Consider the following 26,325-nt stretch of genomic DNA (forward strand, 5'->3'; position numbering starts at 1 on the left):
GATAGGAAACAGCGCTCCTAAGGCCTTTAAAATAATGTTTACACCGTGCCTTGTTCTTAGTGGCATTTGGAAGCTTCCAACTGCGTTCTTCCTCCTGACAGGAATATTTTTCTTAATCAGGTGTAAACACTACTTTGTTGTAGAGTTGCTCATGAGTACTGGCCATGCATTGATTCATGGGTTTTAAAATGCATTGCTGTGAGGTTGTGGTGTTGTGGTGTTGTGTTTGTGTTGTGTGTTTTGTGTGTGTGTGTGTGTTAAAGCATACTTCATAAAGAATGACAAGGATTTTCCAAACTGGTATTTTTTTTTAAAAAGGTACAATTTTGAGCCTCTGAGTCCAAGTTCTAATGTGCTGTCTCCGCTTGTCCTGTTTCACTGTGTGCCCACCTATTATTTGAGTATACCCCACCCTGGAGCTTGGGTACCTGCTCAAGCAGACACTGCTGCAGCCCACACTGCTGCAGCTTCACTGATCTTGTCAAGTGTCAGGGGGTAGCCATGTTAGTATGTATCCACAAAAACAACAAAGAATCCGGTGGCACTTTAAAGACTAACAGGTTTATTTGGGCATGAGCTTTTGTGGGTAAAAAACTCACTTCTTAGTTCTTTACCCACAAAAGCTTATGCACTGATATTGTCATTTCAGTGAGTCTCTGTCTTTACTCTGAGCTAGGAGCATGATTCCCTTGTTTGTGTGTACGTGCTCATGGTCATTTGATGAGAGCGGGTGTGGTGTAAATAGTAGTGTAGCCACCAGTAGCGTGGGGAGTGGCAGCGGAGGCGTGGCTAAGCCAGGCCGAGTATAAACCCACCTGAACACGGTAAGTACGTACTTGGCATAATTTAGCTGAGCCTCCACTGCCCATGCTCCTGCAGCTTAGGCAGCTACTTACCCTTATCTGAGCTCTTGCTGAGCATGTGAACTCAAGCAGGGGAATCGTACTGCGAGCTTGTGGCATAGACATGGCCTTCCCCCTTTGATCTAGCCAAGTCTACAAATGCTACATTCCCATCTCTGCAGTGCAGACAGACCCTGGGACTGCCTCCTGGGTGTCCAACCTAGTGCTGGTTGGAGTGGAGCGGCTTTTGATGGCGTCTGTCTACAGCAGCCTGGGCTTGAGGTTCCCGCCGGCTGATCTCACTTTGGTTTTCATTAGCATTATATTCATATGGTGGAAACATCAGTCTCTCAGCCCTACTCAGGCCTATCAAAGGCAGGGGTGAGCTCGATGACTTTAACCTTTTCAATATGACGTGCTTTGTTTGTCCGGTTCCACCACCCTCCCTGCAGTTTTCTGAGCCTGTAAAAAGGAAGGAAGGAGAATGGCTGGCCAATCGAATTAGAAAACGGCATAAAGGTCAGATTTGTTCAGCTTCCCATTACCTCTTACAGAAATAGACCAAGCTTTGCTACCCCCACCACCGGGAATTAACCACCCAGGAAACTCCAAAGCTCCAAGGATGAAACTCGCCTTATGCAGGCATCTAGCACCAGGCCCCTGCACTATTTGAGTAGCCTGGGCACAGCTTGAGTGCTGCTCAAAGGAAATGTTAGCTATAAAAGTGGGGTCACAGTCTTGGAAATGCTGTGGCTCTTTAGCTAAATTGCTATTACCAGCCCTGAAAGTGCGGAGGCAGTCTTGTCTAGTGATTAAGGCCCTAGCCTGCAGTTCAAGATTGTAGGGTCTGGAGCAGCCTTCCAATATGTTTGCCCCATTACTCCTAACTTGTTTTTAAGATGGAGTTTGATAAATGGATGCAGGGGATTATATAACCGGGTTGCTTGTGATAGCAGGGGACTGGAGTCTCTGAGTGATGAGATGTAGATTCTGTTCCCAGCTCTTGTCACTGACATGCTGTGATTTGGGGGGGGGGGGGGGTGCAAGTCATATCATGCCTCTGTTTTCTCCTCCTGTCTTTAATCTTTCTTGTCTATTTAGAATGTAAGCTCTTTGGTGCAGGGATGGTCTCTTACCATGTGCATGTATAACCCACCGGTGAGTGTGTGGTACAGGGCCCCTGCTGTCTGATGCACAGAAGAGGTGAGTCTCTTACAACTCCTACCTACAGAGTCTGGGCTCTTTAGCTCAAATTGTCACAGCTCATGTCTTTTTAGCTCTGGAGGTCCCCATTTCAATTCCTGGTATGTCATCCCTGAGGGTGGCTGTCAGACATGTACAGTGCCTTGCACAATGGGGCTTTGATCTCAGTTGTGGCCTTGTGTATGCATAAAAACTGTACTGCTTTGACTATACTGGTGTACTTCAAGCAGTTCAACTACCCCACCCACAGGTGGGTGAAGCTTTATTGGTATAAAGGCATCCAATACCAGCATAACTAATCCTGCAGGCAAGAAGAATAAGCTGTACTGCTATAAGGAACCTGTATTTTGATATAACTGCATCCATACTAGGGAATGTACCAGTTTAACTACTCTGGAAAAAAAATCACACCCCTGAATAGTTAGACCTGACCGGCCCACATTTTATACCAGTATAAGTGTTGCAAATAATCTTGGAAGCATGTTTGTTGTTGTTTGGCTTCAGAGCACTGGAAATCTTTCTGGTGCCTGACAAAACATTTGATCCAGATGTTCAGTAGCTGTGCTGGGGGAGGGAGGGAATTTGCACTGCCCAGGAGGAAACATTTTCCTCTGTATAAAATATTTAAGCATCCTTTATAGCCATGAAACCACAATGCAGGACTGAAACATAATGGGGCTGGTTCGCCACTGTGTGTTTGTCGCTTGCACCTGTGCAAAGCGGGTTTAAAATGCTACTGGGTCAGAACCGTCCTATTTTGCATAGGCGCAAATGATGGCAGTAGGGTGAAGTCAGACCCTTTAGAGGGAAATCTGGTGTAAAACAGGAATAGGACAGTAGTGAATCAGATCTTTTTAAGCCTAGTATTCAGGGACATAAGAACGGCCGTACCGGGTCAGACCAAAGGTCCATCTAGCCCAGTATCTGTCTACCGACAGTGTCCAATGCCAGGTGCCCCAGAGGGAGTGAACCTAACAGGCAATGATCACGTGATCTCTCTCCTGCCATCCATCTCCACCCTCTGATGAACAGAGGCTAGGGACACCATTCCTTACCCATCCTGGCCAATAGACATTTATGGACTTCACCACCATGAATTTATCCAGTTCCCTTTTAAACACTGTTATAGTCCTTACCTGAGGAGGTTGTGAAGGCTAGGAGTTCCACAAGTTGACTGTGCGGTGCATGAAGAAGAACTTCCTTTTATTTGTTTTAAACCTGCTGCCTATTAATTTCATTTGGTGACCCCTAGTTCTTGTATTATGGGAATAAGTAAATAACTTTTCCTTATCCACTTTCTCAACATCACTCATGATTTTATATACCTCTATCATATCCCCCCTAGTCTCCTCTTTTCCAAGCTGAAGAGTCCTAGCCTCTTTAATCTTTCCTCATATGGGACCCTCTCCAAACCTCTAATCATTTTAGTTGCCCTTTTCTGAACCTTTTCTAGTGCTAGAATATCTTTTTTGAGGTGAGGAGACCACATCTGTACACAGTATTCAAGATGTGGGCGTACCATGGATTTATATAAGGGCAATAATATATTCTCAATCTTATTCTCTATCCTCTTTTTAATGATTTCTAACATCCTGTTTGCTTTTTTGACCGCCTCTGCACACTGCGTGGACATCTTCAGAGAACTATCCACGATGACTCCAAGATCTTTTTCCTGACTCGTTGTAGCTAAATTAGCCCCCATCATATTGTATGTATAGTTGGGGTTATTTTTTCCAATGTACATTACTTTACATTTATCCACATTATATTTCATTTGCCATTTTGTTGCCCTATCACTTAGTTTTGCAAGATCTTTTTGAAGTTCTTCACAATCTGCTTTGGTCTTGAGTAGTTTAGTATCATCTGCAAACTTTGCCACCTCACTGTTTACCCCTTTCTCCAGATAATTTATGAATAAATTGAATAGGATTGGTCCTAGGACTGACCCTTGGGGAACACCACTAGTTACCCCTCTCCAGTCTGAGAATTTACCATTAATTCCTACCCTTTGTTCCCTGTCCTTTAACCAGTTCTCAATCCATGAAAGGACCTTCCCTTTTATCCCATGACAGCTTAATTTATGTAAGAGCCTTTGGTGAGGGACCTTGCCAAAGGCTTTCTGGAAATCTAAGTACACTATGTCCACCAGATCCCCCTTGTCCACATGTTTGTTGACCCCTTCAAAGAACTCTAATAGATTAGTAAGACACGATTTCCCTTTACAGAAACCATGTTGACTATTGCTCAACAGTTTGTTTTTCTATGTGTCTGACATAGCCTTAGCAGTCAGGTCAGGTAGCCACTAGACCATACCACCATGAGTCTAAGGAACTGCCCTAAGAGTCAGGAGACTGGGTTCTCTTCCTTGCTTGGCAAGTAGCCTCTTATAAGTCACTTCTCTGTGTGCTGCTTTTCTGCGTCTATTTAACTATTAAGCTTTTTTATGGATAGGTTTGTCTCTCACTATGTATATTTGCACAGAGCCTGGCACAATGCGCTTCAATCTAGGCACTAATAAAGGTGTCAAGGTCTGTATGATTTATTCCTATCTTGATTTTAAATAACAATACAGAGCTCTTGGTGCCCTCATGATTGATCACACTTGCATCTGCAGATGATGGCCACCTCGCAGCAAAAATGAAGCCTATTCTGCTAATGAATTAACTCGGCCAATAAAGTGAAGCAGAAAAACAACCTTTGTAGTCTCTAGGCATATACCTTGAACCTTGCCCCAAAACCTGGTGATCTCAATAGCTTTGGCAGCATGCCATGTTCAGTTCAGACTATTTCAGGCCAATGTGGCGAGCAAGTTGTGGAGTCCAGTGCCCGCAGAAAAAATATCCTGTCAGCAGCACCTGATCTCTGATACCAAGTGGGAAACAGCTCTAGTGTCTTCAACTGCATCTGTGGCAGGATGTCTTGGGGCGGGGGGTCTCTTGTAATAATCCCTAGCTCTTGTATAGTGCTTTTTAATCCATACATCTCAAAGTGCTCTATAAAAGAGGTCATATCCCCAGTTTACAGATAGGAAAACCAAGGCACAGAGGCTTGTGCAAGGTCACCTAGTGGCAGAGGATAAAACCCACATCTCCTGAATCCCAGTCCAGTGCTCCGAGCTGGTGGGGGTTTCCTTGGTTATGCCCAACACCACCTTTTCTGCCTGGAGCCTCGCAGTGTTTAAGGGTTTTCTTTAAGGTGTCTTCTGCAATGCCTGTTACGACTGGGTCTATACATGAAACCAAGGACACTGAGCCAAAAGGCTGGAACTGACCACGGTTGGCTCACTGTGTCACTGGCCAAGCAGGGGGGAAAGAAACCTGTGTTCCATTACCAGCTGTGCCACTAAGTTGTCATGTGATCCAGGGCAAGTCCCTTTGTTTCCACCAGCGTAAAACTGGAATATTGACTCCTCCTTCCCGTGGTGGATTGCTTGGGTGCTTTGGGCAGAGGAGGGGGCAGTGCATTGTGTTAACACCAGCGGTTGGCTTGAGTAACACAGACAGGGATGCAGGAGGGGAATTTAATAAGTTGGATACGGTAGTCAACACACTAGCACTTTGCTTGTAGACATGTACCAACAAAATTAAAAATAAATGTGTCCTCCTTTTAGGGAGGGCGCTTTCTTCATTCAAGGGGGGAGGGATTTGATTATGAGCTCACTTATAGTGGTGTAAATCAGGTGACCTCTACAACAGAAATGCAACCTGATTCTCGGTGAGTCCCTCCCTATGTTCTGCATGGGCACAAGGAAGTTAGGAATAAATATGTCTGTAAGTCACCTTTGTACTCCTTGCCCCAGCCCTGATTCTAGTTAAAGCAGCTTCAGGGCTGCTCCGACTTATGCCCTGGTACCCGTTGTCCATTCTGGATCTTGGGAAGCAGAGAATAATTAGTGCAGGGCCCTCCAGCAATGCCTCCTCCTTGTCCCAGTCCTGCCTGCTCTAGGGCTGGCGTACAGTCCTTATGCCAGCTGTGCACCAGCTAAGGAGGCCTCCTGGGCAGGGGGGATTCTCAGCAGGCTGGAGCAGTACAAAAAGGCCTAAGCAGAACAGAGAATCAGCTCCAGCAGGCTTACACCAGTGTAAAACTTGCATGAGAAGAGAATCAGGTCTGTTACCTTGAGCTCCTTCTCAAAGCACTTAAGGATGTTCTGGAATGATTCTGAATCACTTTATTGTTACATTAACTGCTCCTCTCAGAGATTGGAAGTGGCCTGCTAGACTATCCAGCTGACCTCAAAGAGAAAACTACAGACGAAAACTCTCTGGTCAATTTTCTGAAGATAAACTGCCAGCCTTCAAAGCAGTTATCTCTGTGCTAAGTGGCTTATAGATTTCCTTTAATAGACGGATGCTACTATTTGTGAGGCACATCAAGGGGGAAGCAAATTGGATTCCATTTAAAAGAGGAAAGGGGATTCCACAGTCTTGCCCACCTGACTCATTCCCCAGCATGCAAGGCCCACCAAGACAGCCTACATATCCTGCAGCACACAAAAGGTGAAGGGCCTGCCCGGCCTAGAAGAAGAAACCCAGCATAACTGCTGGGCTTTTGTCTTGTTTCTCCCCTGCCCCCTTCTCCCCATTATTGCAAAAGCACCCTGTGCATTAACACTATCCAAAGAACTGCTTGTCCGTGTGCAAGGCAGGGACGCTGAATGGAATAGCTAGTAGGGGGATGAGGAATGGAGCTGCAGAGCAGGACCTGAGGTGCATTGTTTGAAATGGGAGAGGAATTTTTGGCCTAGGATTTGGGAGACCTGGGTTCCATCTCCTCCTCTGCGTGACCATGGGCAAGTCCGTTAGCATCTCTGGGCTGCCGTTCCCCCTCTGTAAAGTGGGGATCATAACACTGACCTGCCTCCCTGGGCCGGGGGGGGAGATAAGATTGGCTGAGGTGCTCCACTGCTATGATAATGGGGGGGGGGGGGCTATCAGCACAGTCTAAGATAAGACTGGAGTAGCAAGGGAACTGCAGGTTGTGATCGTAGGGCATCCCTTTAACTTCATGGGCCCCAAGGCTGGAATAAGTGGGGAAAGTGCGGCAGGTCTGCACTGAGGTGCATTGACTGGGTGAGAACCTAGGCCAGGGAGAGCAAGTGACTTTCCCATCCTGCTCCCAATAAAGCCTACAAGGTCAGGCTTTCCTCCTTTCCCCGGTCACGCCAATAATAAATGGAAGAACATAAGCTGCGTCCCCCAAGCCTTGCTACCTATAGGAGCTCCCTGCCTGTGTCCCCCAGCTCCCGCTGAGCAGAGAGACAGGCCCGCCTCTCTCATGGCCGGCTAGAGTTCACCAGCTGCGCGTGGCACAAGAAGCAGCTGCTTTCTGCAGGGTTCTAACTCCTGCTAACAGGGCTGGGGAAGCAACAGACCAACCCTGCCTCTCTCCACAAGGTGGCTGATTCTGCTGCTGGGCTGCCGGCCCCTAGCCTTGTGACAGTTCCCTTGCATCCCTACAGTCACAGCTATAATTGGGGGAAGAGGCAGGAGGGCCACCCACTGGTATTGCATTGTCTTAAAATGACACTAATGTTACGTTTGCCAACCCCCGTCACCTCCTCTCTTGATCCAGGAGGAGCAGGGGTTGGACACAGGCAGCCCCTGCACATGTGTTGGGTTTCTAAGCAGCAGACACACTCCAGTAAAGTCATCATGGATGCCTGGAAGCCTAAGGGAGGTGGGAATGGTGCAGCTGTGCCCTGCATCAATTGCTCCCCTGGCACTGAGGCAGGGATTTGACTCGAGGTTGAGCCCCAGCTGTTGGAGTTGCCGCCTGTCACCCTCTCTCTCAATCACATTCTCTCTCATCTGCACGCTCCTGTGGCGTATTGGCGACCCACATGCAGTGGCAGAGGGCGGTCAACCCGCATCCTGCTCCTGCCTTTGATGGGAGCTGCTGGGAAATTTCTCTCCCTGTGTCTGCATGGCGTCTGTGGGCTCTCAGTAAAGCTCTTTCCTCTGCAAGGCCTGCTCAGGGATCTGATGAACAGATCAAGGGGGAAACACCAATCGGTTAGGCTTTTCGAATCCGAGTCTTTTCTTATGCTCAATCTTTTACTCGTCTTCAAAGTAGATCGGAAGAGATGCTGGCAGGTTAAAAACCATGTGCATGAGGCTAGAGATATAGACACAAGTGTTTGTAAAAGATAAACCGAGCTGCTGATGTGTGGGGTGTAGCTACCTGTGTGTGTGTTTATCTATAGGTTTACTCCAGTGTGTGTCTAAAAATAGATATACAGTGTGTGTATGTTTAAATATAGATCAGTTTCTGGGTACATAGATATATATACAGCGTTTGTGTATGAAAGATTTATTAGATGAGTGTGTGTAGATAGGAAGAAGGACACACATCCCTCTGTTTGTGTGAATTGCAATAAGGGGGGCACAGGGCCAGCAAGAAAATAATACAGGCCCTGATCCTGCGAGCTGCTCCATGAGGCTGGATGCCTGTGTAGCCATGGAGCCCTGCTGAAGCCAAAGGGGCAGCGTGGGGGGTTACCTGCATGAGCAGCTTTCAGGATCAGGGTGATAGGGTGAAACTCCTCCCTATGCAGCAGCGAGCCTGAAGCACTTACCTCTTGTTCAAGCTCATAAGGCAAATTCAACCCTGTGGTAGTGCTAAGGACAGTGCAAGGACTGAGGGAAGATGGCTTGTGCTTCCCTGAATTTGGGGCTGGTTGGGCCACCAGTACAGCATGGGGCTGCTCTGATTTATGCTTCCTTCTACCCATAGCCTGCTTGGGGCAGCGTAGAATCCTTGGGGAGCAGGTTGGCCCCAGCCAGGCCTCACTTCATCCTTGTCATGCCTCCCCACATTCCTCCACCTATGGGTCACCTTGGCACACAACAGGCACGGGGAGGGCAGAAGCTGATGCACAGCTGGTGCCTGGTAAGGAGCCCTACTACTCTGGTAGTGTTCAGAAGGGGGAGCTGTTCGCCAATCTAGGGTAAATTCCCACCCCCATATCAAAGGTCTCAATTAAGGATTGCAAGCAGAGGACTAAAGAAGAATGGCATTTAGCCAGTCGCTACAGAAGGCGAGGGAGGTAGGGATCACTAGGAAGAGTTTTTGTGATGAGTAAATTTCACTCAAGTACAATCTAGAAGAGTTTTGAAAGGAGAAGTCTCTCTGCCAACAAACTGTTCAGGGCAATAATGCAAAGAAGCAAGAGGTCATGGGTGGGACTGGAAGGAGGGAATTGCCTGTAATCGATTCAGACATTTATTGCAAAAATTGCAATTGAAACATGACATGAATTGCCAAATGCATCAGTCACTTCAGAAAGGACGTTGGATGGATTTTTTTGGGGGGAAGGGGGGAGAATAAATTAGGATGGTAACAGTTTTTCTGGAGGTTGATGCATTACCTGGGTAACGTCATCAATAAGAAAAGGACTCTGGAGTGCTATAAAGTTTCTGATGGTGCAACAAGATCTTTCATCCCTTAAATATTCCTGCAGAATGCTTTTAAGCAGCAAGCAGAAGGTAGCTAAGCCAAGTGGTATATTCAGGGGTGACTGAGTTCACAAGGTTGGGACAAGAAGAAAGTACATTCTGAGCACACAAGAGTTTGGTTCTTCTCTGCTCTACCCTGCAAGCTAGTCTTAGTATCTATTGCATCTTTCACTCCTGCCTAGTATTTGGAGCTTCCGTATATCGGCCAGAGTTCTGCTGGCAGGACAGGTGCCGACAATGCGTTGTTCTTCGTACGGAGAATGTGGTGAAACGGTTTCCACCAGAATTGGTCTTTGTTTGATATTAAGAGAACCACAAAGCAAGGGACTGCCCAGGAGAAAGCACTGTGTGTGTACCTCTGAGGTATTTTGTATTACTTAGCACCTAGATGCTCTAGTCATGGACCTCCTGTCATGGACCTCACTGTGCTAGGTGTGGTACAAACACAGAACCAAAAGGTGTTCCCTGCCCCCAAAAGAGCTGACCACCTCAATGAACCTGCACTGGACTGCACACAAATTAGAAGTGAGACTCTGCAGACAAAGACTGTGGTTTTCCAAGGAGCCTAAGGGTGATACCCACCTCTTCTTGGGCAGCTGCATTCGTTACACTCCTTGAAAAATCCCAGGGGGTTAAATTTGAGCCCACTGAAGCCAGTGGAAGTCTTGCCATTGACCTCAATGGTGCCAGGATTTCACAATGTCGAGGTTCAGACATGGAATCAGGCTCTATGTTTCTGATCTCACACTGCTATAGACCAGGAATAACTTGATAGAATTCAGTAGAGTTACCCTAGCTTTATGCTGGTCTAAGTGACCAGAGAATTGGCCCCAGAGTCATGGCCGTTCCAGAGCTGAATGCACCGTTGTCTGGGAGAGAGATTCCATTCAGTGCAAGTTCTGCTGCTCGGTAGAGATTGTAGCGGTGGGCAGGTTTGGGGGATGAGTCAGATACTTGACTGGCTCCATATACACAGGAAATACAGCAGTAGCGGTGAAGGGCCTTAAGCCAATGCTGTCCACCTGCACAATCTCATGGGGCCTCATTCACCCACTTGGCACCAGTCACAATGCCACAAGCCATCATAACAGCTGTGGGGACACTGCTTAACCCAACTACTGCATCCTGGGCATTAACTGATGTAGGGACCCCAGGGAACAATGATGGCTACACCCCCCAAGGAAGGGTTCAAATGGACAAATGCCCCTCTCAGGAGGTAAACATCTGCTTCTCCACAGGGGAGAGGCAAGTTCCCAATGAGGAGAAAGCCACATTGCTCCTCCCGTTACCTCTGGGCTTTGAGCTCTCTGCTGTGTTTGGGTTTTGCTTACACTCATGTCAAGGACCCCATCTTCATGTCTAGAAACTCAGGTGCCAGCTAAAAGGCGAGGCAGGATTTACCCTTCTCTCTATGGGTGAAGTGCAATCACCTCTTCACTGCCAAGCACCATGTGGGGTATTTAAACCGCTCCCCTCAAGATTTTCCCCTTATCTCCATGTACACAGATCTACAGCCATGCCTGGCTTGTGCATCAGGGGGATGCTCTCCAGTGACTGCAGAGCAAGAGTGGAATGACCACTGGGGAGGCAGGAGCAGGGAATGGGTCAGGCTTAATTCTGCTTTGGATGACCTTGGGCAAGTCACTTCCCTGCTCTGTGCCTCAGTTTCCCCATCTGTAGAAGGGGGATAACAATACTGACCTCCTTTTGTAAGCGCTATGTAAGAATAGGCATTGTTGGAGGTATAGCCAGCAACAAGGCTCCCATAAGCAGGACAGGGTCCCCTCCTACAGACATTGGGAGGGAGGGAGGGAGGGATAGCTCAGGGGTTTGAGCATTAGCCTGCTAAACCCAGGGTTATGAGTTCAATCCTCAAGGGGCTCATTTAGGGAGCTAGGGTTAACATCTGTCTGGGGATTGGTCTTGCTGTGAGCAGAGGGTTAGACTAGATGACCTCCTGAGGTCCCATCTATCCCTGATATTCTATGATTATGATGATGGACTTGCAAAAAAAAAAGCAACAAATGGGATAAAAGCCCTGTGCTATGATCAGGCCAGCACAGCATCACCAGCTTGCTAACAAAACAGCCCCTGAGTCCATGTGTGCTTAAATCTGCTCAAGTCTGACATACAATGTCACTCCAGAGAAGGCATTTGCTGGAGATGTTCCTTCTTGTGCATCTTCCCCCTGTAACATGTTGCTTCAGCATTGGCAGAGGAGCCATCAGTCCAAGGACCAATCAGCAGATGTCAGAATAACAAACCCCCATATTTCATGTCCTTATCACTCTGTCTCTCCACAGGCCCTTGTTTAGCTGCTGCTACTACTTTGAAATGCCATGGACTAGCCAGCTTGTCATGGAAGGCTGATGGCAGGGTGGAATCGTGAGCCACCCACCAGGTGTTTTTCCTTCCACCTCTGATGTCCTTTCACTTCTTCCTCCTCTGAACTTTGTGGCTGTCCCATCGGGGCTCTCCAAAGCTGGATCTGATCACAAAATCCCCATCAAAACTATATTTAGTGGTCTAGGGGATAGAGCACTGGACTGGGAGTCTGGATTCTGTCCCAGCCCTGCCACTGAACGGTTGTGTCCCCTTTGGCAAGTCTCTTCACTTGGCCATGCTCCTCTTTCTCCTTCCACCCTTTGTCTGTCCTGTGAGCTCTTTAGAAAGAGAAAGGCCTTGCCCTATGTGTATGACTGGTGCTTAGCACAATGGGGCGTGCAGGTGCCAAAAAGTGGCGCAGGTCCTGATAAAAAGTGAACGGCTCGGGTCTCGAATCAGATCAGACTTTGGGTATATTATTTGTATGTAGCTCCAAAGGCCTCAACCGAGAGCCCCATGTACAAGGCACCATACAAACACAACAAGAGCCAGCCCCTGTCTTGAAGAGCTTGTCCTCAAAGCAAAGGGTGGGAGACAAGAAGTATTATCACATTTCTCAGATGGGGAAGTGAAGCCTGGGGAGTCTACAAGGCTTGACTATGATCGTATGGGGGTCCTGTGGCACAGCTGCGAGTCGGATCCAATCGCCTGAGCCCTGGTCTAGTATCTTATATGCAAGGCCCCACCCTTCCTTTCTAGGTGGGGAGTTTGTGGTTTTGGTCCTTATCTATTTTGTGACAATTGGTGGGTGTGTGCTTGGCTTGGGTTAGCTCTTGCCCTTGTCCTTTGCCTTGCTGGGCTAGCACGTAGGCAGTGGTCCTCATTGGGTCACAATGGGAGATAACCCAGTTCCATATCCAAGGGCATTCTCTGCTGTCACAGCTAATAGCCACGGTTCTCTATGCAAACAGGGGCTACCCTCATGGCATTAAAAATCCCCCTATTGGCTGGAAAGCTAACCTATGTCAGTAGGCCTAGCAACAAAGAAGCACTGGCTGCTCTGTGCATGGCTTTTCCTTCTGAGCTTGTCTGGTGGAAACGAAAGGGATATGTAGCTGGGAGTCTGCACTGCTGACAATCAGATTTGCGTGACTCGCTCTGTGTGGTACACAGTGCCTCAATTAAAACCATAGGTGGTTCTCCTAGGCTGAATTCCTACCGGACTAAAACTCTCTGCCTCTTGTTGAGACAAACACATGCGATGCCTTGTTACAAGTTCATCTACATGTGGTATACTTGTCTTACGAGGAATTATACAGATTGACTTCCTACGAAGGTGATGTTTATTTTCCTGCCAAGAGGGCTCAACTCTACATGGGCATTTTATCTTCCCAGAGATGATGTGCATTTGTCTTCCTGGGAATTACACCCCGTGGGCAGGTTCTTCTGTGCTTGGACAATCACAAGCACTTGTCCTGACAAGAATCTTATGATTCCTAGATTGGCATTTCCATGCAGGACAGATACCCCTTATATTCCAGACACGATAAATGTACATGATCCCTAGAAGGGTATGGGACAGCGGTGATTCACTCCGAACCTCTCTAAGATTGGCTGTGTGCTCCCAGCATGCAGATGTAAGCAGAGTCAGGATGAGCCCTACCCTGACATCTGGTGGTACATTATGAGGAGTGGGCAAAGGAATTTTAGGAATGTGCATTTGCATTGGTAAACCCACTCCACTTAGCATAACACACAGCAGCATGGGAAGGTTATTTTCACACTGTGGAATCCCCAATTTCTTTGTTATTGGGGCAGGAAGGAAAAAAAGGGGCTGTTACCTTAATTATGTGAATGAGGAACTATGAGACTGCTTTATGACAGAAATGACTCAACCTACATTAAATAGTACTTGCCAGACAAGGGACAGGGGTTCCAAAACCCAGTGAAGGGAGAGAGGCTGGGGACTGGTGTGTGTACCTGATGGTATGGGCCCCTTTTGAGGGCCTGAAACACCAATTGCACTTCCTCCTCTCTCCACTGTTAAAGAGCAGAGCTAATTTTGAATCCTTTAGGAGTCCATCTAGAGGCTGCTGACCTGAATTCACGTTGGGCCATGTGGCAGTGGGGCTCTCCTACTACAAGTTGAAATCACTAGGAGCTGAAATCACTAAAAGAGCTAAGCTTACTAAGCTAAGATCACTGAGTGCTGTGTTAAGTGGTGGGAGAGCCTGAAGATCTATCACCAAGCAGCTGGCAGAGCGGAGCAGTCTGCAGCACGTTGGAGCAGCCCATGGAACAGTGAGCAGTGTGGAGCGGTTTGTGGGGGACGGCTGACGTGGTTCACGGGTCTGCTGGAGGAGCGGCACAGCTGGTGGAGTGGAGCCAGTCGTGGTGAAGGCTGCAGCAGAACTCCACGGAGAAGCGGGGCAGTCGGCCCTGGCCCACGTAAGGTGTCCCTAGCACCCTGTGTGTGACCCCCCCCCATTTCCACCCAGGCTGGGGGGGGGGGTAAAACTCTGCAGATAAACTTTGAACTCTGGGGTGGCACTGACCGGAGACTGAGACTTTTGGGTTGTTGGACTTTGGGGTGATTGGACTTAAGACCCTAAGGACAATGCCAAATGTACTTGGAGGGGGGTTTTTGCTTATGGTTTGTGTATAGTCCTGTTTGTGGTGTCTCTCCAACGTGATGCCACATTGTTTCCCTCCTTTATTAAAAGGATTTTGCTACACTCAGACTTCGTGCTTGCGAGTGGGGAAGTATTGCCTCCTAGAGGCGCCCGGGGGGGTGGTAGGTAATTGTCCCAGGTCACTGGGTGGGGGCTCGAGCCGGTTTTGCATTGTGTTATTGAAACGGAACCCCTGGATACTGAACCCGGCCCTTGTTGCTGCCAACTCAGAGGGGCAGAAGGGTTACATTTTTGGGGGCTCGTCCGGGATCCCTGGGTCAGTACCCCTCGCAAGCACCTGTTGAGTGTTCCACTGTATTGGGAAACAATTGTCTTTATATTTTGAGGGAATTACTGTTTGTATAATGGCTAATATGTCGGATTTGTTGGGCCCCAGTCCTGCAGCCCCTAGCTCAGGGGCGGCAGCCTCAGCCAATGATTGGGCACAAGCACTGGGGCATATATTGGAAAAGATTGTGTTGGCCTATGCTACGTCAAACTCTTGTCATAAGTTAAGGTTATTTGCTGGGGAAGAGGAGTTTGAACCCTGGTTGGAGCATACCACTGAAATGCTGCGGGAGTGGGCCGTACCTGATGTAGAAAAGCGAAGATGTCTAATAGAGAGCCTTAGTGGCCCAGCATTAGATGTACTTCGCACCCTGAAGCTCATTGACCCTAAGGTCAGTGTGAAGGACTGCCTAGAGGCCCTTGATAATACCTTTGGGAGCGTAGAGAGCCCTGAAGACAGTTACTGTAAATTCCTTGATTCCCGACAGGAAAGGGGTGAGAAAATTTCAGCCTATATACAGAGGCTGGAGAGACTGCTTCAGAGAGCTGTTATGAGGGGAGCAGTGACTGCTGAGCAGATGGATCAGACCAGACTGGCTCAAGTTGTAAGAGGGACTCGGTATCAGAACCCGATCCTACTTCATCTCCGACTAAGAGAACGGCAGGATCATCCCCCAAGTTACTCCCAGCTGATAAAGGAGGTCAGGGAAGAGGAAGAAAGGCAGGCTGCCAGCGAGTGTTGGGAAGCCCAAACATTGGAACCAGGCAAACACAAGATAGCTGACAGATGGAAGGCAATACCTTACTTGGTGATGGAAAAGCTAGGAGACCTGCCGGTCTACAAGATCAAACCTGAAGAGGGTCCAGGGCAGACAAAGACCGTGCATAGAAACCTTTTGCTCCCGGTGGGGGAATTGGTAGGCAGCCCTTATGAGATGGGCCACAACAGGGCAATTGGGCAGAACGAAGGTGCTGTACCAAAGCCACTTCCCAACGTGGACAGCCAGCCTCCTGCAGCTAACCTACCCCTACTCAGCACATCTGAGAGTGAGTCTGAGGAGGAAGACACAACCATGGTGTATCCTAGGATGAAGACAAGATTGCAGTCTCGATCAGCTGAATCAAAAGAGACTACCTCCTCTTCCGCCCTAAACCCTATGGCAGAAGTATTTAGGCCCATTCCTGACACTCCTGAGCCACTGGTGGAACCCCCATGTAATGACTTACACAGATTATTGGACAGTGGCGACATACAGATGGAAGATGTCCCAAGCACCTTCGATCCTCCACGGTTAGAACTAGAAATGCAGGGGCCTATGCCAGTATCCGAGGGGAACTCACAGGAAACCTCCCCATCCGTCACTCAAGAGGATGTCCCCCCTACCACAGCAACAGAGTTTCTTCATAGGCGAGACAGAGTAATAAGACCAGTGAAACGGCTAACTTACGATGCACCTGGGGTGATTAGTGAGGAGCCAATACCTTTAGCACACAGGTTTGTGAAAGCTAAAGTGGGCTATCTGAGGCCCTTTGGAGGGGACCAGTAAGTTGGTATAGTAGGGAATGTGATTTGTCGGGACGACAAATTCTCGGCTGGGGGGAGGATGTAAGCAGAGTCAGGATGAGCCCTACCCTGACATCTGGTGGTACATTATGAGGAGTGGGCAAAGGAATTTTAGGAATGTGCATTTGCATTGGTAAACCCACTCCACTTAGCATAACACACAGCAGCATGGGAAGGTTATTTTCACACTGTGGAATCCCCAATTTCTTTGTTATTGGGGCAGGAAGGAAAAAAAGGGGCTGTTACCTTAATTATGTGAATGAGGAACTATGAGACTGCTTTATGACAGAAATGACTCAACCTACATTAAATAGTACTTGCCAGACAAGGGACAGGGGTTCCAAAACCCAGTGAAGGGAGAGAGGCTGGGGACTGGTGTGTGTACCTGATGGTATGGGCCCCTTTTGAGGGCCTGAAACACCAATTGCACTTCCTCCTCTCTCCACTGTTAAAGAGCAGAGCTAATTTTGAATCCTTTAGGAGTCCATCTAGAGGCTGCTGACCTGAATTCACGTTGGGCCATGTGGCAGTGGGGCTCTCCTACTACAAGTTGAAATCACTAGGAGCTGAAATCACTAAAAGAGCTAAGCTTACTAAGCTAAGATCACTGAGTGCTGTGTTAAGTGGTGGGAGAGCCTGAAGATCTATCACCAAGCAGCTGGCAGAGCGGAGCAGTCTGCAGCACGTTGGAGCAGCCCATGGAACAGTGAGCAGTGTGGAGCGGTTTGTGGGGGACGGCTGACGTGGTTCACGGGTCTGCTGGAGGAGCGGCACAGCTGGTGGAGTGGAGCCAGTCGTGGTGAAGGCTGCAGCAGAACTCCACGGAGAAGCGGGGCAGTCGGCCCTGGCCCACGTAAGGTGTCCCTAGCACCCTGTGTGTGACCCCCCCCATTTCCACCCAGGCTGGGGGGGGGTAAAACTCTGCAGATAAACTTTGAACTCTGGGGTGGCACTGACCGGAGACTGAGACTTTTGGGTTGTTGGACTTTGGGGTGATTGGACTTAAGACCCTAAGGACAATGCCAAATGTACTTGGAGGGGGGTTTTTGCTTATGGTTTGTGTATAGTCCTGTTTGTGGTGTCTCTCCAACGTGATGCCACATTGTTTCCCTCCTTTATTAAAAGGATTTTGCTACACTCAGACTTCGTGCTTGCGAGTGGGGAAGTATTGCCTCCTAGAGGCGCCCGGGGGGGTGGTAGGTAATTGTCCCAGGTCACTGGGTGGGGGCTCGAGCCGGTTTTGCATTGTGTTATTGAAACGGAACCCCTGGATACTGAACCCGGCCCTTGTTGCTGCCAACTCAGAGGGGCAGAAGGGTTACACATAGAATACAAGGACATCCTCTCCAGGTCCATACAGCTGTTAAACAGCTGGCCAAACCCTGCAGCCAATCACCCTGAAAAGGCAGGATGGTGTTGGGCAAGTCATGCTTCTTGTTTCTGGCCACCTGTGCTCTGCTCTCGGGCATTTCCTGACCCTGGACCCAGGATCTGAACTTCCAGTTCCCTGCTCTACCTGCTCAGTCATTTTCCTCCCACCCCCATAAGCCAGGATTCCAGAAGACAGAACCTGGAGTGTTTTCCTGGCTGACCATCTAAACCATTGTTTCTTTGGCAAGAGCCTACCTTGGAAACCATCTGACCAGAGCGTGACTAGGCCTGGTGCCATCTTAACAGATGGCTGGGAGCGTAGGCAGCCAAAAAGCAGCATATGAGTATTAAACATGTACGCTAAAGGCATGAGTCCCAGAAGAGAGCATCCAAGGGGGTCTGTTACCATGTAGGCACCAACAGCTCCCATTGATATTAATAGGAGCCGTCCATAAAGGGTGAAATTCACCCCTCTGCAGAGGGCAGCCACAAGGGCTGAAGCGACACATGTGCTGGCTCTGTGAATTTCACCCAGAGAGAGGGGCGGCTGTGTTCCAAAAAGCTGCCTGTGCTACAGGTGGCTAGCTCAGGGGGAGATGGGATGCTCTGGAGATACCAGAGGCCATGGAATTCCCATCCAGATTCTGAAGAGCCCCCAACATGGGGGTGTCAAGAACTGTGGAATGGGGCTTATCTCTAATTATAATTGTAGTATATTAGAAGTCCTGTGAGCTTTGAGATCCTCCAATGACAGGCACTATACCAAAGATCTAGTGGGGAGGAATACTGAGGATGCTCTGCATATGTCTTTCCTGTGGCCAGATTGTTTGTTTGTTTTTAACACTGCTTCTGTTTGGGGGTTCCATGGGTATTGCATGGGCTCCCCCTGATTTCAGGCACTTCCATTTTTGAGAGCCAGCCTGGGATACATAGAACCAGATTCTCTGAAAAGCTCATGGTCAGTCTAAAGTACTGATCACCCACAAATGGTATCACTGGAGCGGCTGGCCCCTGCTCTGTGTGTTTGAGTGTTAAAGGCTTTTGAAAATGCCAGCCTTTGGGGGCCTCATTTTCAGAGCAGCTGAGCACCTGGAGTGCTAGATGAAGTCACCGGAGTCACTCCAGATTTCCACCAGCTGCTCATTGCTGGAGCCTTTCCCCACTGCCTTCCCCCTCCCAGAGCCTTTCACTGGCATGTGTAGCTACATGCCACAGTGTGGCTGCAGCCTCCTTTTCACTGCAGTGTCTCTCGACACGTACCCTACACACTGCTGCCAATGGCGTGTAGTGTAGACGTAGCCCTAGTGTAGACACAACCCACTGGGATGTAAGTGTTACATGTCCCCCTCTGTGCCCAATCCACAGAGGATGTGAGTCTATCCCAGCTTGAGGGAGCACATTAGCTCCGGCTGTGGCAGATAATGCTAACAGCTCTAGAGATTCCCCAGCGCAGGTCTTGCTCTCGGCCAAGATGTTGGTACTAGCATTTGTACCAATGCAATTTACCCTTGCTTGAAACCAGAGTGACTTGTGCCTGGCTGCACTAGAAGCAGCAACATCAGTGGCTGAAATTGGGGAAATCCCCCTGTGTGGACAAGGCCTGAGAATTGCTAGCGGACCTGTCTTCAGGATTGGGACTTAACATTTGTCAGGATCCAACAAGTGAAGGACGTCTCCGGCTGCAGAAGGAGGAGGGAGATCGATAGAATGGTCACATTGGTGTGCATCAGCAGCATCTTGAAATGTATTTAATACGCTAAAATACACTCCCTCGTTTTTCTATTTATGGAAAACAAGTGTCTAATCCTCAAGCCGCGATTTTGCATTTTGTGCTGAGCAGGCCGTTTCTGCTGGTGCCGTCAGGGAGGGGGAAGTGCTCCACAAATTGCTGTGCAAGCTGCAGAAGAGAACGGAGCAGCCCATTTAACCTATTGTGAAATCAAAGGAGAATCAAGCAAATCGAAGCTGCCGAGACACCAAACGTCTCGAAGTGAGTGCAGCTCGGTTTGGTTGGTATTTGCACCTTAACTTGACCTGCACTTTTAAAACATAAATCAGTGCTTTAAAGATGCATGTGTTTCTAGTCCCTTGGTTCTGTAGGGGCCAGGGTCTGTAAGGGCTCAACTCATACACCCTGGCTGACTTGTAATGAGCTTAATACAGTAACCAAAATTCATGTTGGAGGGCTTAAAGTTAGGCATCTAAATAAGTGTCCTGTATTGCAGAGTAATACAGGACTTCAGTGCAGCTGCAGGTGCTCAGTACCACTGAATGTCAGATCATTTACATGGGCACCTAAGTAGGATTTAGATACCTAACTCTACAGAGCCCACATTGGCAATGTTTGCCAGTGTTTTTATTTGGTGGTGTGTCCATGCTTATGTGAGCGCATGCCTGGTTGCACAAGTGTGTGTAGCTGCATCTATGACAACTGCCATCTTTGGTCAACGCAGCAGGAATTAGTCTGCAGAAGAGAAGAGTGAGGGGGAATTTGATAGCAGCCTGAAGCGGGGTTCCAAATAGGATGGAGCTCGGCTATTCTCCGTCATCAGCTATGTCGCTGATGAACAAGGAGCAATGGTCTCAAGTTGCAGTGGGGGAGGTCTAGGTTGGATATTAGGAAACACTATTTCACTAGGAGGGTGGTGAAGCACTGGAATGGGTTACCTAGGGAGGTGGTGGAATCTCCATCCTTAGAGGTTTTTAAGGCCCAGCTTGACAAAGCCCTGGCTGGGATGATTTAGTTGGTGTTGATCCTGCTTTGAGCAGGGGGTTGGATGATCTCCTGAGGGCTCTTCCAACTCTAATCTTCTATGATTCTATTAATTGAACTGGGATCTCCAGAGCTAAAACCCTGAGCTGTTACAGCTGAAGAGACAAGACGCCCTAGTTAGGGCAGTTATAGATTCATATCCTGTACTGATTGGGCAGAGCGGGAGGCTTGCGGCACATACTCAGGTATTAGTCACAGGCGTATGTACACATGTACATGTGTATAGGAGTGTGTGTGCACCTGTGTGTTGGTCTAAGTGTGTGCATGTAAACAAACAAACCAATGGCACCACATGTGGCTCTTGGAATTCACAACACCCTGGTGTTCCTTGCTTCTGCACGCTCCACACCAGGGGCCATTCCCTGCAAATATTGCATTCTGAGTTATCTACAGACCAGGTGCAGTCTATGGGCAAATCCTGTACAACCACTGGTGTCATCAAGGTTGCCTGCTTCTGTCTCTGAGTGCCAGTGGCAAGTGTGTGTGTGTGTGCACACAGGTTGCCGCACAACTAGGACAGAGGCACCAGCTGAGCTTTTGCTAAAGCAGACCAAAGCCAGCTTCATCATTCCAGTACATTGGATGCTCTCACCTTGCATCAATCAATTCCTCTACATACAGACATTCTCCTGCCAGAACAGAGGCAAGACTGATCTTGTCCTGACAAAGGCTGCTCCGCCTTTGGTTGACGATAAAAGGCCCCATGCTAAGGAGGTGCTCGCTTGCCCGATTGCACATGCCAATATCACACTCACAGTCGTGGCAGTTGCAAGAACGGGTGATTATCACAGACGTCACTGAGTCTGTTAAGAGTTTTGTGGTTCCCTTGTACACTTATTTCTGTAGGGATTCCGGTTCATGTTACCATCTTGGCCTGCATCCAAAATAAGGAGGACACTGAGAGGGTTTCCCTGCCTCTCTCCAATGTCATTCCTGCCTTTGGATTGGGTAACCAAACAACATTGCTAAAGCAAACAAGACCTAAATGTCAATGATCCTCCAACTCGAATTTGAGTTGTCAGACTGGCCATAATAGGTAATCGCATACACCAGTGTCTGTTTCCAAATACAAGTTGTTGCATAGGTGAATGGACAAAAATTAAGGCTTTTTCTGTCTATTGTGTTTCTTTAGCATCTATCACTGTCATAGAATCATAGAACTGGAAGGGACCTCAAGAGGTCATTTAGTCCAGTCCCCTGCACTCATGGCAGGACTAGTATTATCTAGACCATCCCTGACAGATGTTTGTATAATCTGCTCTTAAAAATCTCCAAGGATGGAGATTCCACCATGTCCCTAAGCAATTTATTCCAGTGCTTAACCACCTTGACAGTTAGGAAGCTTTTTTTCCTGATGTCCAACCTAAACCTCCCTTGCTGCAATTTAAACCCATTGCTTCTTGTCCTATCCTCAGAGGTTAAGAACAATTCTCCCGCCTCCTTGTAACAACCTTTTATGTACTTAAACTGTTCTACCGTCCCCCTGTCTTCTCTTTGCCAGACCATTTCTCCACTTTATCTAGATCATTTTGAATTTTAATCCTATCCTCCAAAGCACTTGTGACCCCTCCCAGCTTGGTGTCATCTGCAAACTTTATATGTGTACTCTCTATGCCATTATCTAAATCACTGATGAAGATATGGAACAGAACTGGACCCAGAACTGATCCCTGCAGGACCCCACCAGTTATGCCCTTCCTACTCTCTGGGAACAATTTTCCAACCAGGTTGGCACCCACCTTATAGTAGCTCCATCTAGGTTGTATTCCCCTAGTTTGATTATTAGAAGGTCATGCGAGACAGTATCAAAAGTTTTACTAAAGTCTAAATATACCTTGTCTACCACTCCCCCTGCATCCACAAGGCTTGTTACCCTGTCAAAGAAAGCTATCAGGTTGGTTTGACACAATTTGTTCTTGACAAATCCATGGTGACTTTTACTTATCATCTTATTATCTTCTAGGTGTTTGCAAATTGATTGCTTAATTATTTGCTCCATTTTCTTTCCGGGTACTGAAGTTAAGCTGACTGGTCTGTAATTCCCCAAGTTGTCCTTATTTCCCTTTTTATAGATGGGCAGTATATTTGCCATTTTCCAGTCATCCAGAATCTCTCCTGTCCTCCATGACTTTTCAAAGATAATTACTAATGGCTCAGATATCTGAGCTCCTTGAGTATTCTAGGATGTATTTCATCAGGCCCTGGTGACTTGAAGACATCTAACTTGTCTAAGTAACTTTTAACTTGTTCTTTTCCTATTTTAGCTTCTGATCCTACCTCATTTTCACTGGCATTCACTATGTTAGACATCCAATCACCACCAACCTTCTTAGTGAAAACCAAAACAAACATCATTAAGCCCCTCTGCCATTTCCACATTTTCTGTTATTTCCCTCCCCTACCTCCATTGAGTAAAGGGCCTACTCTGTCCTTGGTCTTCCTCTTGCTTTGAATGTATTTGTTTTCTTGTTAACCGTTATGTTTTTAGCTAGATTGATCTCATTTTGTGCCTTGGCCTTTCTAATTTTGTCCCTAGATACTTGTGTTGTTCGTTTATATTCATCCTTTGTCATTTGACCTAGTTTCCACTTTTTGTAGGATTTTTTTTTATTATTTTAGATCATTGAAGATCTCCTGGTTAAGCCAGGGTGGTCTCTTGCCATACTTCCTATATGTCCTACACAGTGGGATAGTTTGCTCTTGTGCCCTTAATAATGTCTCTTTGAAAAACTGCCAACTATCTTCAATTGTTTTTCCCCTTAGACTTGCTTCTCATGGGATCTCACCTACCAACTCCCTGAGTTTGCTAAAGTCGGCCTTCTTAAAATCCACTGTCTTTATTTTGCTGTTCTCCCTCCTACCATTCCTTAGAATCATGAACTCTCTCATTTCATGATCACTTTCACCCAAGCTGCCTTCCCCTTTCAAATTCTCAACCAGTCCTCCCTATTTGTCAAAATCAAATCTAAAACAACCTCCCCCCAGTAGCTTTCTCCACCTTCTGAAATTGTTTCCAATACATTCCAGGAACTTGTTGGATAATCTGTGCCTTGCTGCGTTATTTTCGCAACAGATGTCTACGTAGTTGAAGTCCCTCAATTCTACTAAATCCTGGCTGGATGATTTTGTTAGTAGTTTTTAAAAAAAGCCTCATCCACTTTTTCTTGGTTAGGTGGTCTGACAGTAGACCTCTACCATGACATCACCCTTGTTTTTTACCCCTTTTATCCTTACCCAGAGCCTTTCAACAAGTCTGAGCCCTACTGTCCTCTCAACCTCAGTCCAAGTGTGTACATTTTTAATATATAAGGCAACACCTCCTCCCTGTTTTCCCTGCCTGTCCTTCCTGATCCAGCTGTACCCTTCTATACCAATATTCCAGTCATGCATATTATCCCACCGAGTCTTTGATACCAACTAAGTCAGAGCTGTGTTTATTTACTAGCATTTTGCGATGCATGGAATCTCAATATTTCTTAAACATGAGGCTTGTATTAAAGAAAACAACTGCTAGTTACAGACAAACAGGCTTCCACACAATTCTTGTTTCAGCTTTATCTCCTTGGTTTACCAGGGACCACACCCTGCGTAGAATTCTGTACAACACACAGACATCTAGTGGCTGAATAATATTCTGTAAGTAAATATCGCTACAGTAACTAAGACATGAACAGATTTAAATGTTCTCCGCTCTGAAGATAAAAGCTACGGTTTCAATTCCATGTGTTGTAACAGAATCCCCTGTACTTCTTGAATAAGAGTGCCTTGTTCCTGTTTAGCTTAACCCAAGACTAGAAAGGGAGCTGTCCAGCAACTAATTAGACTCCCCAGCTGAGTATTTTGTTCATTTGCAATGACTTCCCACATGGATCGTCAGCAGGGGTTGAATCTGTGACTTTCAGCCCTGCACCATTGCCCTCTACCACTTGAGCTAAAGGCATACTCTCTTAGATGGTGGTAGTAGTGGGATCTTATCTAATAGTGGACCAGCCACCTGTCACAGATTTTGCCAATGTGTTATACATTTCCAGCTCACAAAGCATAGTTTAGGGCTGGTAGATTTCTGGGGCTGAAGGAGACCAGAACAGCAGCCTCCTAGACACAGAGGCTGTGGGAGTTGTAAAGGAACAACTAGGTTTGAGTTGTGTCCTATGCTGACTTGACTTCAAGGAACTATCAGGCTTGTATTGATCCTTTCCTAAACTCTGGGAGGGGTGTGTGTGTGATGATCTGCTATTACCACCTTCTAATCTGGGAAGTATGTTGACCCCTGAGCCAAAGCTGGTTTGCTCCAAGGTAAAAAGATTTTGATCTGGACTTCTGCAGCTGCAGTGGACTATTCTCAGCCACTCTGCAATTATAATGTTTGAATCGGCATTCTTTATGTGGAGATTTCACTTTAGGATATAAGTGAGCTAGTGAAAGCCAGGTCCTGAGTACGGTGGAAAGCAGTTCAAACACTGTTCAGTTTGCATTTTTGCAAGGAATGGACCAGGTGCCCAGTGAAATAAGCTTGTTCTGCCCCGCTGAATAAAATATGTCCTTGGAGGTCTGATTCTGCTGTGGCATATACAGTGGCATGGAAATCTCAGAGGAGAAACAAAGAGTAGGTATTAGAAGGAAGGTTACTGTGGACTTGTAAGGATCTCACCTTATCCATGGAGAAACGGCAAATAGCTTTGTAATCTCAGCTGCTTATAGATCTAGGGAGTGGATGACTTTGAGCTGGTGTGTCCCACTTAGCTAGCCCCATAGCTGCTGCTTTACTGAACTGTTTACTCTTCAAAGGGGCAGTAAAGGAATTCAGTGCCAGGAGATGTTGTGAGGTTCAAAAAAGAATTAGAAAAGTTCATAGAGGATGCGTCTATCGATGGCAATTAGCCAAAATAGTCAGGGATGTAACCCCATGTTCAAGGAGACCCTAAACCTCTGACTGCCAGAAGCAAGGAGGGAAAGACAGGGGAAGGTCCCTCCAAAATTGCCCTGTTCTGTACATTCCCCCTGAAGGTCTGGTATAGGCCACTGTTATAGACAAAATACTGGGCTAGATGGGCCATTGGCTTGATCCAGTCTGGCAGTTCTTATGTTCTTTCTTGATTTAGCGTTGCCACATTCCCTACAAAGTTCTCCGCAATATCTACCTTAGCTGGATTTTTTTCCCCTGCTACTCCTAGTTTGCGGTTCCATGGAATTCATCAAACCATCTTCCATCAACCTACTGACTGCCTCTCAGGGAGGTGGATTACCTACATTGACGGGAGAATCCCTCCCTTCAGCATAGGTGGTGTTAACACGGGAGCACTGCAGTGGCGCAGCTGTATCGCCATAGAATTTAAAGTGTAGATAAGCCCATCACCTCTCCAGATGGCGTTAGCTACATTGGCAGAAGCATTTTTCCGTCAACATAGCTGTGTCTGCAGCAGGGGTTTTGTCAATACAACTCTCTTGGTTGAAGGTGGGGTAGTTTTTTGTAGTTTTTTCACACCCTTGACCAACATAGCAATGCCAACATAACTTTTAAGTGTAGCCCAGATCTGCATTTTCTGTCATTTCAGGGAGATATCTATAAATCATAGGCTAAAAGAGAGAGGAAAGATGGTCTTGGGGTTTAGGCCTGCTCTACACTTAAAGCTTATACTGGCATAGCTGTGTCAGTGAGAGGTGTGAGAAAACTACACCTCCTAGCGTCCCAGCCTTGCTGCCAAAACCCCCAGTGTAGTCACAGCTATGCCAATAGATGAGTACTTTTGTTGACAGAGAAAAATCATTCGGGGAGGTTGCTTTCCTGCACCAGCAGGAAAACTTCTGTCTGTGTACGCTGGGGGCTCTG

At 47.4% G+C, this 26,325-nt stretch overlaps 1 long non-coding RNA gene across 1 annotated transcript in view; it reads left to right on the plus strand.

The window, feature by feature from the left end:
* Positions 1 to 1,310: 1,310 nt before the first annotated feature.
* Positions 1,311 to 26,325, plus strand: part of LOC123369389 — a 29,050-nt gene continuing 4,035 nt past the window's right edge. The window contains exons 1-2 of the long non-coding RNA XR_006579021.1: positions 1,311 to 1,361; positions 1,944 to 2,045. This is a non-coding gene — a long non-coding RNA (uncharacterized LOC123369389). The remainder of the gene's footprint in view (positions 1,362 to 1,943; positions 2,046 to 26,325) is intronic.

The sequence above is a fragment of the Mauremys mutica genome, chromosome 4 (genome assembly GCF_020497125.1).
Source record: "Mauremys mutica isolate MM-2020 ecotype Southern chromosome 4, ASM2049712v1, whole genome shotgun sequence".
Classification (NCBI taxonomy): domain Eukaryota; kingdom Metazoa; phylum Chordata; order Testudines; family Geoemydidae; genus Mauremys; species Mauremys mutica.